The sequence below is a fragment of the Oncorhynchus masou genome, chromosome 1, assembly GCF_036934945.1.
Source record: "Oncorhynchus masou masou isolate Uvic2021 chromosome 1, UVic_Omas_1.1, whole genome shotgun sequence".
Taxonomy (NCBI): Eukaryota; Metazoa; Chordata; class Actinopteri; order Salmoniformes; family Salmonidae; genus Oncorhynchus; species Oncorhynchus masou.
Genome location: NC_088212.1, coordinates 8,344,474 through 8,359,681, shown reverse-complemented (window position 1 = coordinate 8,359,681; position 15,208 = coordinate 8,344,474). Strand labels below are relative to the sequence as shown.

At 53.1% G+C, this 15,208-nt stretch overlaps 1 pseudogene; it reads right to left on the bottom strand.

The window, feature by feature from the left end:
• LOC135506452 (probable phospholipid-transporting ATPase IM) overlaps positions 1–15,208 on the bottom strand; it is a 123,833-nt pseudogene that overhangs the window by 43,278 nt on the left and 65,347 nt on the right.

Genomic DNA, 15,208 nt, shown 5'->3' with positions numbered 1-15,208 from the left:
GAGACAGACAGACCTGACGTAGAGACAGACAGACCTGACGTAGAGGGAGACAGACAGACCTGACGTAGAGGGAGACAGACAGACCTGATGAACAGAGAGACAGACAGACCTGATGAACAGAGAGACAGACAGACCTGATGAACAGAGAGACAGATAGACCTGATGAACAGAGAGACAGACAGACCTGACGTAGAGGGAGACAGACAGACCTGATGTAGAGGGAGACAGACAGACCTGACGTAGAGGGAGACAGAAAGACAAGATGAACAGAAAGACAGACAGACCTGACGTAGAGGGAGACAGACAGACCTGACGTAGAGGGAGCCAGACAGACCTGACGTAGAGGGAGACAGACAGACCTGACGTAGAGGGAGACAGACAGACCTGATGAACAGAGAGAAAGACAGACCTGACGTAGAGGGAGACAGACAGACCTGAAGAACAGAGAGACAGACAGACCTGACGTAGAGGGAGACAGACAGACAGACCTGACGTAGAGGGAGACAGACAGACATGATGAACAGGGAGACAGACAGACCTGACGTGGAGGGAGACAGACAGACCTGACGTAGAGGGAGACAGACAGACCTGACGTAGAGGGAGACAGACAGACCTGATGAGAGGGAGACAGACAGACCTGACGTAGAGGGAGACAGACAGACCTGACGTAGAGGAGACAGACAGACCTGATGAGAGGGAGACAGACAGACCTGACGTAGAGGGAGACAGACAGACCTGACGTAGAGGGAGACAGACAGACCTGACGTAGAGGGAGACAGACAGACCTGACGAACAGAGAGACAGACAGACCTGACGAACAGAGAGACAGACAGACCTGACGTAGAGGGAGAGACAGACAGACATGACGTAGAGAGAGACAGACAGACCTGACGTAGAGGGAGACAGACAGACCTGACGAACAGAGAGACAGACTGACCTGACGAACAGAGAGACAGACAGACCTGACGAACAGAGAGACAGACAGACCTGACGTAGAGGGAGACAGACAGACATGACGTAGAGGGAGACAGACAGACATGACGTAGAGAGAGACAGACAGACCTGACGTAGAGGGAGACAGACAGACCTGACGAACAGAGAGACAGACAGACCTGACGAACAGAGAGACAGACAGACCTGACGTAGAGGGAGACAGACAGACCTGACGTAGAGGGAGACAGACAGACCTGACGTAGAGAGAGACAGACAGACCTGACGAACAGAGAGACAGACTGACCTGACGAACAGAGAGACAGACAGACCTGACGTAGAGGGAGACAGACAGACCTGACGAACAGAGAGACAGACAGACCTGACGTAGAGGGAGACAGACAGACATGACGTAGAGAGAGACAGACAGACCTGACGTAGAGGGAGACAGACAGACCTGACGAACAGAGAGACGGACAGACCTGACGAACAGAGAGACAGACAGACCTGACGTAGAGGGAGACAGACAGACCTGACGTAGAGAGAGACAGACAGACCTGACGAACAGGGAGACAGACAGACCTGACGTAGTGGGAGACAGACAGACCTGACGAACAGAGAGACAGACAGACCTGACGAACAGAGAGACAGACAGACCTGATGAACAGAGAGACAGACAGACCTGACGTAGAGGGAGACAGACAGACCTGACGTAGAGGGAGACAGACAGACATGACGTAGAGAGAGACAGACAGACCTGACGTAGAGGGAGACAGACAGACCTGACGAACAGAGAGACAGACTGACCTGACGAACAGAGAGACAGACAGACCTGACATAGAGGGAGACAGACAGACCTGACGAACAGAGAGACAGACAGACCTGACGTAGAGGGAGACAGACAGACATGACGTAGAGAGAGACAGACAGACCTGACGTAGAGGGAGACAGACAGACCTGACGAACAGAGAGACAGACAGACCTGACGAAGAGAGAGACAGACAGACCTGACGTAGAGGGAGACAGACAGACCTGACGTAGAGAGAGACAGACAGACCTGACGTAGAGAGAGACAGACAGACCTGATGAACAGGGAGACAGACAGACCTGACGTAGTGGGAGACAGACAGACCTGACGTAGAGACAGACAGACAGACCTGACGTAGAGGGAGACAGACAGACCTGATGAACAGGGAGACAGACAGACCTGACGTAGAGGAGACAGACAGACCTGACGTAGAGGAGACAGACAGACCTGACGATAGGGAGACAGACAGACCTGACGTAGAGGTAGACAGACAGACATGACGTAGAGAGAGACAGACAGACCTGACGTAGAGGGAGACAGACAGACCTGACGAACAGAGAGACAGACAGACCTGACGTAGAGGGAGACAGACAGACCTGACGAACAGAGAGACAGACAGACCTGACGTAGAGGGAGACAGACAGACAGACCTGACATGGAGGGAGACAGACAGACATGATGAACAGGGAGACAGACAGACCTGACGTGGAGGGAGACAGACAGACCTGACGTAGAGGGAGACAGACAGACCTGACGTAGAGGGAGACAGACAGACCTGACGTAGAGGGAGACAGACAGACCTGACGTAGAGGGAGACAGACAGACCTGACGAACAGAGAGACAGACAGACCTGACGTAGAGGGAGACAGACAGACCTGACGTAGAGGGAGACAGACAGACCTGACGTAGAGGGAGACAGACAGACCTGACGTAGAGAGAGACAGACAGACCTGACGTAGAGGAGACAGACAGACCTGACGTAGAGACAGACAGACAGACCTGACGTAGAGGAGACAGACAGACCTGATGAACAGGGAGACAGACAGACCTGACGTAGAGACAGACAGACAGACCTGACGTAGAGGGAGACAGACAGACCTGACGTAGAGGGAGACAGACAGACCTGACGTAGAGAGAGACAGACAGACCTGACGTAGAGAGAGACAGACAGACCTGATGAACAGGGAGACAGACAGACCTGACGTAGTGGGAGACAGACAGACCTGACGTAGAGACAGACAGACAGACCTGACGTAGAGGGAGACAGACAGACCTGATGAACAGGGAGACAGACAGACCTGACGTAGAGGGAGACAGACAGACCTGACGTAGAGGGAGACAGACAGACCTGACGTATAGGGAGACAGACAGACCTGACGTAGAGGTAGACAGACAGACATGACGTAGAGAGAGACAGACAGACCTGACGTAGAGGGAGACAGACAGACCTGACGAACAGAGAGACAGACAGACCTGACGTAGAGGGAGACAGACAGACCTGACGAACAGAGAGACAGACAGACCTGACGTAGAGGGAGACAGACAGACAGACCTGACATGGAGGGAGACAGACAGACATGATGAACAGGGAGACAGACAGACCTGACGTGGAGGGAGACAGACAGACCTGACGTAGAGGGAGACAGACAGACCTGACGTAGAGGGAGACAGACAGACCTGACGTAGAGGAGACAGACAGACCTGACGAACAGAGAGACAGACAGACCTGACGTAGAGGAGACAGACAGACAGACCTGATGAACAGAGAGACAGACAGACCTGACGTAGAGGAGACAGACAGACATGATGAACAGGGAGACAGACAGACCTGAAGTGGAAGGAGACAGACAGACCTGACGTAGAGGGAGACAGACAGACCTGACGTAGAGGGAGACAGACAGACCTGACGTAGAGGTAGACAGACAGACCTGACGTAGAGAGAGACAGACAGACCTGACGTAGAGGGAGACAGACAGACCTGACGTAGAGACAGACAGACAGACCTGACGTAGAGGGAGACAGACAGACCTGATGAACAGGGAGACAGACAGACCTGACGTAGAGACAGACAGACAGACCTGACGTAGAGGGAGACAGACAGACCTGACGTAGAGGGAGACAGACAGACCTGACGTAGAGGGAGACAGACAGACCTGACGTAGAGGGAGACAGACAGACCTGACGAACAGAGAGACAGACAGACCTGACGTAGAGGGAGACAGACAGACAGACCTGATGAACAGAGAGACAGACAGACCTGACGTAGAGGGAGACAGACAGACATGATGAACAGGGAGACAGACAGACCTGAAGTGGAAGGAGACAGACAGACCTGACGTAGAGGGAGACAGACAGACCTGACGTAGAGGGAGACAGACAGACCTGACGTAGAGGGAGACAGACAGACCTGACGTAGAGAGAGACAGACAGACCTGACGTAGAGGGAGACAGACAGACCTGACGTAGAGACAGACAGACAGACCTGACGTAGAGGGAGACAGACAGACCTGATGAACAGGGAGACAGACAGACCTGACGTAGAGACAGACAGACAGACCTGACGTAGAGGAGACAGACAGACCTGACGTAGAGGGAGACAGACAGACCTGACGTAGAGGAGACAGACAGACCTGACGTAGAGGAGACAGACAGACCTGACTTAGAGGGAGACAGACAGACCTGACTTAGAGGGAGACAGACAGACCTGACGTAGAGGAGACAGACAGACCTGACGTAGAGGGAGACAGACAGACCTGACGTAGAGGAGACCGACAGACATGATGAACAGGGAGACAGACAGACCTGACGTGGAGGGAGACAGACAGACCTGACGTAGAGGGAGACAGACAGACAGACCTGACGTAGAGGAGACAGACAGACATGACGAACAGAGAGACAGACAGACCTGATGAACAGAGAGACAGACAGACCTGACGTAGAGGGAGACAGACAGACATGACGTGAGAGAGACAGACAGACCTGACGTAGAGGGAGACAGACAGACCTGACGACAGAGAGACAGACAGACCTGATGAACAGAGAGACAGACAGACCTGACGTAGAGGGAGACAGACAGACATGATGAACAGGAGACAGACAGACCTGACGTGGAGGGAGACAGACAGACCTGACGTAGAGGGAGACAGACAGACCTGACGTAGAGGGAGACAGACAGACCTGATGAACAGAGAGACAGACAGAGCTGACGTAGAGGGAGACAGACAGACATGATGAACAGGGAGACAGACAGACCTGATGAACAGAGACAGACAGACCTGACGTAGAGGGAGACAGACAGACATGACGTAGAGAGAGACAGACAGACCTGACGTAGAGGGAGACAGACAGACCTGACGTGGAGGGAGACAGACAGACCTGACGTAGAGGAGACAGACAGACCTGACGTAGAGGAGACAGACAGACCTGACGTAGAGGGAGACAGACAGACCTGACGTAGAGGGAGACAGACAGACCTGACGTAGAGGAGACAGACAGACCTGACGAACAGAGAGACAGACAGACCTGATGAACAGAGAGACAGACAGACCTGACGTAGAGGGAGACAGACAGACCTGACGAGAGGGAGACAGACAGACCTGACGAACAGAGAGACAGACAGACCTGACGTAGAGGGAGACAGACAGACAGACCTGATGAACAGAGAGACAGACAGACCTGACGTAGAGGACAGACAGACATGATGAACAGGGAGACAGACAGACCTGAAGTGGAAGAGACAGACAGACCTGACGTAGAGGAGACAGACAGACCTGACGTAGAAGGGAGACAGACAGACCTGACGTAGAGGTAGACAGACAGACCTGACGTAGAGAGAGACAGACAGACCTGACGTAGAGGGAGACAGACAGACCTGACGTAGAGACAGACAGACAGACCTGACGTAGAGGAGACAGACAGACCTGATGAACAGGGAGACAGACAGACCTGACGTAGAGACAGACAGACAGACCTGACGTAGAGGGAGACAGACAGACCTGACGTAGAGGGAGACAGACAGACCTGACGTAGAGGGAGACAGACAGACCTGACGTAGAGGGAGACAGACAGACCTGACGAACAGAGAGACAGACAGACCTGACGAGGGGAGACAGACAGACAGACCTGATGAACAGAGAGACAGACAGACCTGACGTAGAGGGAGACAGACAGACATGATGAACAGGGAGACAGACAGACCTGAAGTGGAAGGAGACAGACAGACCTGACGTAGAGGGAGACAGACAGACCTGACGTAGAGGGAGACAGACAGACCTGACGTAGAGGGAGACAGACAGACCTGACGTAGAGAGAGACAGACAGACCTGACGTAGAGGGAGACAGACAGACCTGACATAGAGACAGACAGACAGACCTGACGTAGAGGGAGACAGACAGACCTGATGAACAGGGAGACAGACAGACCTGACGTAGAGACAGACAGACAGACCTGACGTAGAGGGAGACAGACAGACCTGACGTAGAGGGAGACAGACAGACCTGACGTAGAGGGAGACAGACAGACCTGACGTAGAGGGAGACAGACAGACCTGACTTAGAGGGAGACAGACAGACCTGACTTAGAGGGAGACAGACAGACCTGACGTAGAGGGAGACAGACAGACCTGACGTAGAGGGAGACAGACAGACCTGACGTAGAGGGAGACCGACAGACATGATGAACAGGGAGACAGACAGACCTGACGTGGAGGGAGACAGACAGACCTGACGTAGAGGGAGACAGACAGACAGACCTGACGTAGAGGGAGACAGACAGACATGACGAACAGAGAGACAGACAGACCTGATGAACAGAGAGACAGACAGACCTGACGTAGAGGGAGACAGACAGACATGACGTAGAGAGAGACAGACAGACCTGACGTAGAGGGAGACAGACAGACCTGACGAACAGAGAGACAGACAGACCTGATGAACAGAGAGACAGACAGACCTGACGTAGAGGGAGACAGACAGACATGATGAACAGGGAGACAGACAGACCTGACGTGGAGGGAGACAGACAGACCTGACGTAGAGGGAGACAGACAGACCTGACGTAGAGGGAGACAGACAGACCTGATGAACAGAGAGACAGACAGAGCTGACGTAGAGGGAGACAGACAGACATGATGAACAGGGAGACAGACAGACCTGATGAACAGAGAGACAGACAGACCTGACGTAGAGGGAGACAGACAGACATGACGTAGAGAGAGACAGACAGACCTGACGTAGAGGGAGACAGACAGACCTGACGTGGAGGGAGACAGACAGACCTGACGTAGAGGGAGACAGACAGACCTGACGTAGAGGGAGGACAGACAGACCTGACGTAGAGGGAGACAGACAGACCTGACGTAGAGGGAGACAGACAGACCTGACGAACAGAGAGACAGACAGACCTGATGAACAGAGAGACAGACAGACCTGACGTAGAGGGAGACAGACAGACCTGACGAACAGAGAGACAGACAGACCTGACGAACAGAGAGACAGACAGACCTGACGTAGAGGGATACAGACAGACAGACCTGATGAACAGAGAGACAGACAGACCTGACGTAGAGGGAGACAGACAGACATGATGAACAGGGAGACAGACAGACCTGACGTGGAGGGAGACAGACAGACCTGACGTAGAGGGAGACAGACAGACCTGACGTAGAGGAGACAGACAGACCTGACGTAGAGGGAGACAGACAGACCTGACGTAGAGAGAGACAGACAGACCTGACGTAGAGGGAGACAGACAGACCTGATGAACAGGGAGACAGACAGACCTGACGTAGAGGGAGACAGACAGACCTGACGTAGAGGGAGACAGACAGACCTGACGTAGAGGGAGACAGACAGACCTGACGTAGAGGGAGACAGACAGACCTGACGTAGAGGGAGACAGACAGACCTGACGTAGAGGGAGACAGACAGACCTGATGAACAGAGAGACAGACAGACCTGACGTAGAGACAGACAGACATGACGTAGAGAGAGACAGACAGACCTGACTAACAGAGAGACAGACAGACCTGACGTAGAGGGAGAGAGACAGACCTGACGAACAGAGAGACAGACAGACCTGACGTAGAGGGAGACAGACAGACCTGACGAACAGAGAGACAGACAGACCTGATGAACAGAGAGACAGACAGACCTGACGTAGAGGGAGACAGACAGACCTGACGTAGAGGGAGACAGACAGACCTGACGAACAGAGAGACAGACAGACCTGACGAACAGAGAGACAGACAGACCTGACGTAGAGGGAGACAGACAGACCTGACTAACAGAGAGACAGACAGACCTGACGTAGAGGGAGACAGACAGACCTGACGAACAGAGAGACAGACAGACCTGACGTAGAGGGAGACAGACAGACCTGACGAACAGAGAGACAGACAGACCTGATGAACAGAGAGACAGACAGACCTGACGTAGAGGGAGACAGACAGACCTGACGTAGAGGGAGACAGACAGACCTGACGAACAGAGAGACAGACAGACCTGACGTAGAGGGAGACAGACAGACCTGACGAACAGAGAGACAGACAGACCTGACGTAGAGGGAGACAGACAGACAGACCTGATGAACAGAGAGACAGACAGACCTGACGTAGAGGGAGACAGACAGACATGATGAACAGGGAGACAGACAGACCTGACGTGGAGGGAGACAGACAGACCTGACGTGGAGGGAGAGACAGACCTGACATAGAGGGAGACAGACAGACCTGACGTAGAGGGAGACAGACAGACCTGACGTAGAGAGAGACAGACAGACCTGACGTAGAGGGAGACAGACAGACCTGATGAACAGTGAGACAGACAGACCTGACGTAGAGACAGACAGACAGACCTGACGTAGAGACAGACAGACAGACCTGACGTAGAGACAGACAGACAGACCTGACGTAGAGGGAGACAGACAGACCTGACGTAGAGGGAGACAGACAGACCTGACGTAGAGGGAGACAGACAGACCTGACGTAGAGGGAGACAGACAGACCTGACGTAGAGGGAGACAGACAGACCTGACGTAGAGGGAGACAGACAGACCTGACGTAGAGAGAGACAGACAGACCTGACGTAGAGGAGACAGACAGACCTGACGTGAGGGAGACAGACAGACCTGACGTAGAGGAGACAGACAGACTTGACGTAGAGGTAGACAGACAGACCTGACGTAGAGGGAGACAGACAGACCTGATGAACAGAGAGACAGACAGACCTGATGAACAGAGAGACAGACAGACCTGATGAACAGAGACACAGACAGACCTGATGAACAGAGAGACAGTCAGACCTGACGTAGAGGGAGACAGACAGACCTGACGTAGAGGGAGTCAGACAGACCTGACGTAGAGGGAGACAGACAGACCTGACGTAGAGGGAGACAGACAGACCTGATGTAGAGGGAGACAGACAGACCTGATGAACAGGAGACAGACAGACCTGACGTGGAGGGAGACAGACAGACCTGACGGAGGGAGACAGACAGACCTGACGTAGAGGAGACAGACAGACCTGACGTAGAGAGAGACAGACAGACCTGACGTAGAGGGAGACAGACAGACATGATGAACAGAGAGACAGACAGACCTGATGAACAGAGAGACAGACAGACCTGACATAGAGGGAGACAGACAGACCTGACGTAGAGGAGACAGACAGACCTGACGATCAGAGAGACAGACAGACCTGACGTAGAGGAGACAGACAGACCTGACGTAGAGGAGACAGACAGACCTGACGTAGAGGGGAGACAGACAGACCTGACGTTGAGGGAGACAGACAGACCTGACGTAGAGGAGACAGACAGACCTGGCGTAGAGGAGACAGACAGACCTGACGTAGAGGAGACAGACAGACCTGACGTAGAGGAGACAGACAGACCTGACGTAGGGAGACAGACAGACCTGACGTAGAGGGAGACAGACAGACCTGACGTAGAGGAGACAGACAGACCTGACGTAGAGAGAGACAGACAGACCTGACGCAGAGGGAGACAGACAGACCTGACGTAGAGGGAGACAGACAGACCTGACGTAGAGGGAGACAGACAGACCTGACGAACAGAGAGACAGACAGACCTGACGTAGAGGGAGACAGACAGACCTGACGTAGAGGGAGACAGACAGACCTGACGTAGAGGGAGACAGACAGACCTGACGTAGAGGGAGACAGACAGACCTGACGTAGAGGGAGACAGACAGACCTGACGTAGAGGGAGACAGACAGACCTGACGTAGAGGGAGACAGACAGACCTGACGTAGAGGGAGACAGACAGACCTGACGTAGAGGGAGACAGACAGACCTGACGTAGAGGGAGACAGACAGACCTGACGTAGATTGAGACAGACAGACCTTACGTAGAGGGAGACAGACAGACCTGACGTAGAGGGAGACAGACAGACCTGACGAACAGGAGACAGACAGACCTGACGTAGAGGAGACAGACAGACCTGACGTAGAGGGAGACAGACAGACCTGATGAACAGGAGACAGACAGACCTGACGTAGAGGGAGACAGACAGACCTGACGAACAGGGAGACAGACAGACCTGACGTGGAGGGAGACAGACAGAGCTGACGTAGAGGGAGACAGACAGACAAGATGAACAGGGAGACAGACAGACCTGACGTAGATGGAGACAGACAGACATGATGAACAGGGAGACAGACAGACCTGACGTGGAGGGAGACAGACAGACCTGATGAACAGAGAGACAGACAGAGCTGACGTAGAGGGAGACAGACAGACATGATGAACAGGGAGACAGACAGACCTGATGAACAGAGAGACAGACAGACCTGACGTAGAGGGAGACAGACAGACATGACGTAGAGAGAGACAGACAGACCTGACGTAGAGGGAGACAGACAGACCTGACGAACAGAGAGACAGACAGACCTGACGAACAGAGAGACAGACAGACCTGACGTAGAGGGAGACAGACAGACAGACCTGATGACCAGAGAAACAGACAGACCTGACGTAGAGGGAGACAGACAGACATGATGAACAGGGAGACAGACAGACCTGACGTGGAGGGAGACAGACAGACCTGACGTAGAGGGAGACAGACAGACCTGACGTAGAGGGAGACAGACAGACCTGACGTAGAGGGAGACAGACAGACCTGACGTAGAGGGAGACAGACAGACCTGACGTAGAGAGAGACAGACAGACCTGACGTAGAGGGAGACAGACAGACCTGATGAACAGGGAGACAGACAGACCTGACGTAGTGGGAGACAGACAGATATGACGTAGGGACAGACAGACAGACCTGACGTAGAGGGAGACAGACAGACCTGACGTAGAGGGAGACAGACAGACCTGACGTAGAGGGAGACAGACAGACCTGACGTAGATTGAGACAGACAGACCTTACGTAGAGGGAGACAGACAGACCTGACGTAGAGGGAGACAGACAGACCTGATGAACAGGGAGACAGACAGACCTGACGTAGAGGGAGACAGACAGACCTGACGTAGAGGGAGACAGACAGACCTGATGAACAGGGAGACAGACAGACCTGACGTGAGAGGAGACAGACAGACCTGACGAACAGGGAGACAGACAGACCTGACGTGGAGGGAGACAGACAGAGCTGACGTAGAGGGAGACAGACAGACATGATGAACAGGGAGACAGACAGACCTGACGTAGATGGAGACAGACAGACATGATGAACAGGGAGACAGACAGACCTGACGTGGAGGGAGACAGACAGACCTGATGAACAGAGAGACAGACAGAGCTGACGTAGAGGGAGACAGACAGACATGATGAACAGGGAGACAGACAGACCTGATGAACAGAGAGACAGACAGACCTGACGTAGAGGGAGACAGACAGACATGACGTGAGAGAGACAGACAGACCTGACGTAGGGAGACAGACAGACCTGACGAACAGAGAGACAGACAGACCTGACGAACAGAGAGACAGACAGACCTGACGTAGAGGAGACAGACAGACAGACCTGATGACCAGAGAGACAGACAGACCTGACGTAGGGAGACAGACAGACATGATGAACAGGGAGACAGACAGACCTGACGTGGAGGAGACAGACAGACCTGACGTAGAGGGAGACAGACAGACCTGACGTAGAGGGAGACAGACAGACCTGACGTAGAGGGAGACAGACAGACCTGACGTAGAGGGAGACAGACAGACCTGACGTAGAGAGACAGACAGACCTGACGTAGAGGAGACAGACAGACCTGATGAACAGGGAGACAGACAGACCTGACGTAGTGGGAGACAGACAGATATGACGTAGACAGACAGACAGACCTGACGTAGAGGGAGACAGACAGACCTGATGAACAGGGAGACAGACAGACCTGACGTAGAGGAGACAGACAGACCTGACGTAGAGGGAGACAGACAGACCTGACGTAGAGGAGACAGACAGACCTGACGTAGAGGGAGACAGACAGACCTGATGAACAGAGAGACAGACAGACCTGATGAACAGAGAGACAGACAGACCTGACGTAGAGGGAGACAGACAGACCTGACGTAGAGGAGACAGACAGACAAGATGAACAGAGAGACAGACAGACCTGACGTAGAGGGAGACAGACAGACCTGACGTAGAGGGAGACAGACAGACCTGATGAACAGGGAGACAGACAGACCTGACGTAGAGGGAGACAGACAGATCTGACGTAGAGGGAGACAGACAGACCTGACGAGAGGGAGACAGACAGACCTGACGTAGAGGAGACAGACAGACCTGACGTAGAGGGAGACAGACAGACCTGACGTAGAGGAGACAGACAGACCTGACGTAGAGAGAGACAGACAGACCTGACGGAGAGGAGACAGACAGACCTGACGTAGAGGTTAGACAGACAGACCTGACGTAGAGGGAGACAGACAGACATGATGAACAGAGAGACAGACAGACCTGATGAACAGAGAGACAGACAGACCTGACATAGAGGGAGACAGACAGACCTGACGTAGAGGAGACAGACAGACCTGACGATCAGAGAGACAGACAGACCTGACGTGAGGAGACAGACAGACCTGACGTGGAGACAGACAGACCTGACGTAGAGGAGACAGACAGACCTGACGTTGAGGGAGACAGACAGACCTGACGTAGAGGAGACAGACAGACCTGACGTAGAGGGAGACAGACAGACCTGATGTAGAGGGAGACAGACAGACCTGACGTAGAGGAGACAGACAGACCTGACGTAGAGGGAGACAGACAGACCTGACGTAGAGGGAGACAGACAGACCTGACGTAGAGGAGACAGACAGACCTGACGTAGAGGGAGACAGACAGACCTGACGTAGAGGAGACAGACAGACCTGACGTAGAGGAGACAGACAGACCTGACGTAGAGGAGACAGACAGACCTGACGTAGAGGGAGACAGACAGACCTGACGTAGAGGAGACAGACAGACCTGACGTAGAGGGAGACAGACAGACCTGACGTAGAGGGAGACAGACAGACCTGACGTAGAGGGAGACAGACAGACCTGACGTAGAGGGAGACAGACAGACCTGACGTAGAGGGAGACAGACAGACCTGATGAACAGAGAGACAGACAGACCTGACGTAGAGGGAGACAGACAGACCTGACGTAGAGGGAGACAGACAGACCTGACGTAGAGGGAGACAGACAGACCTTACGTAGAGGGGGACAGACAGACCTTACGTAGAGGGAGACAGACAGACCTGACGTAGAGGAGACAGACAGACCTGATAGAGGGAGACAGACAGACCTGACGTAGACAGACAGACCTGACGAGAGAGAGACAGACAGACCTGACGAGGGAGACAGACAGACCTGACGAACAGGGAGACAGACAGACCTGACGTAGAGGGAGACAGACAGACCTGACGTAGAGGGAGACAGACAGACCTGACGAACAGGGAGACAGACAGACCTGACGTAGAGGGAGACAGACAGACCTGGACGAACAGGGAGACAGACAGACCTGACGTAGAGGGAGACAGACAGACCTGACGTAGAGGGAGACAGACAGACCTGACGTGAGGGAGACAGACAGACCTGAGTAGAGGGAGACAGACAGACCTGACGTAGAGGAGACAGACAGACCTGACGTAGAGGGAGACAGAAAGACCTGACGTAGAGGAGACAGACAGACCTGACGTAGAGGGAGACAGACAGACCTGACGTAGAGGGAGACAGACAGACCTGACGTGGAGGGAGACAGACAGACCTGACGTAGAGGGAGACAGACAGACCTGACGTAGAGGGAGACAGACAGACCTGACGTAGAGGGAGACAGACAGACCTGACGTAGAGGGAGACAGACAGACCTGACGTAGAGGGAGATAGGTACGACGGTGTTGAGGATTATGACGTAGGACCAGAAGGTGAGGAAGCCGGAGAAGGGGGTATCAACTCCCCCCTGTCTGGGCAGGAAGGCCGTGAACTCTGACCCCCAAAGCTGCTCCCAGATCCTGTTGCCAATGGCCAGGATGGTGCACATGAATGCCAGGAAGCCAAAGATCTACTGGCAGAGAGGGTACATAGGTCAACAGATGGGTACAGAGACATAAACATGTGACATGTTTGATATAAACATGGAGAACTGGTACTGTATAAGCTAAATCATATGAATCCATGTTTGAGTGAGTACATGGTGAGTACATAGTGAGTACATGGTGAGTACATGGTGAGTACATGGAGAGTACATGTGAGTGAGTACATGGTGAGTACATGGTGAGTACATGGAGAGTACATGTGAGTGAGTACATGGTGAGTACATGTGAGTACATGGTGAGTACATGGTGAGTACATGTGAGTGAGTACATGGTGAGTACATGGTGAGTACATGGTGAGTACATGTGAGTACATGGAGAGTACATGGAGAGTACATGGAGAGTACATGGAGTACATGAGTGAGTACATGGTGAGTACATGGTGAGTACATGGTGAGTACATGGTGAGTACATAGTGAGTACATGTGAGTGAATACATGGTGAGTACATGTGAGTGAGTACATAGTGAGTACATGGTGAGTACATGGTGAGTACATGGTGAGTGGTGAGTACATGTGAGTGAGTACATGGTGAGTACATGGTGAGTACATGGAGAGTACATGTGAGTGAGTACATGGTGAGTACATGTGAGTACATGGTGAGTACATGGTGAGTACATGGTGAGTACATGTGAGTGAGTACATGGTGAGTACATGGTGAGTACATGGTGAGTACATGGTGAGTACATGTGAGTACATGGTGAGTACATGGAGAGTACATGTGAGTGAGTACATGGTGAGTACATGGTGAGTACATGGAGAGTACATGTGAGTGAGTACATGGTGAGTACATGGTGAGTACATGTGAGTACATGGTGAGTACATGGTGAGTACATGTGAGTGAGTACATGGTGAGTACATGGTGAGTACATGGTGAGTACATGGTGAGTACATGGTGAGTACATGTGAGTACATGGTGAGTACATGT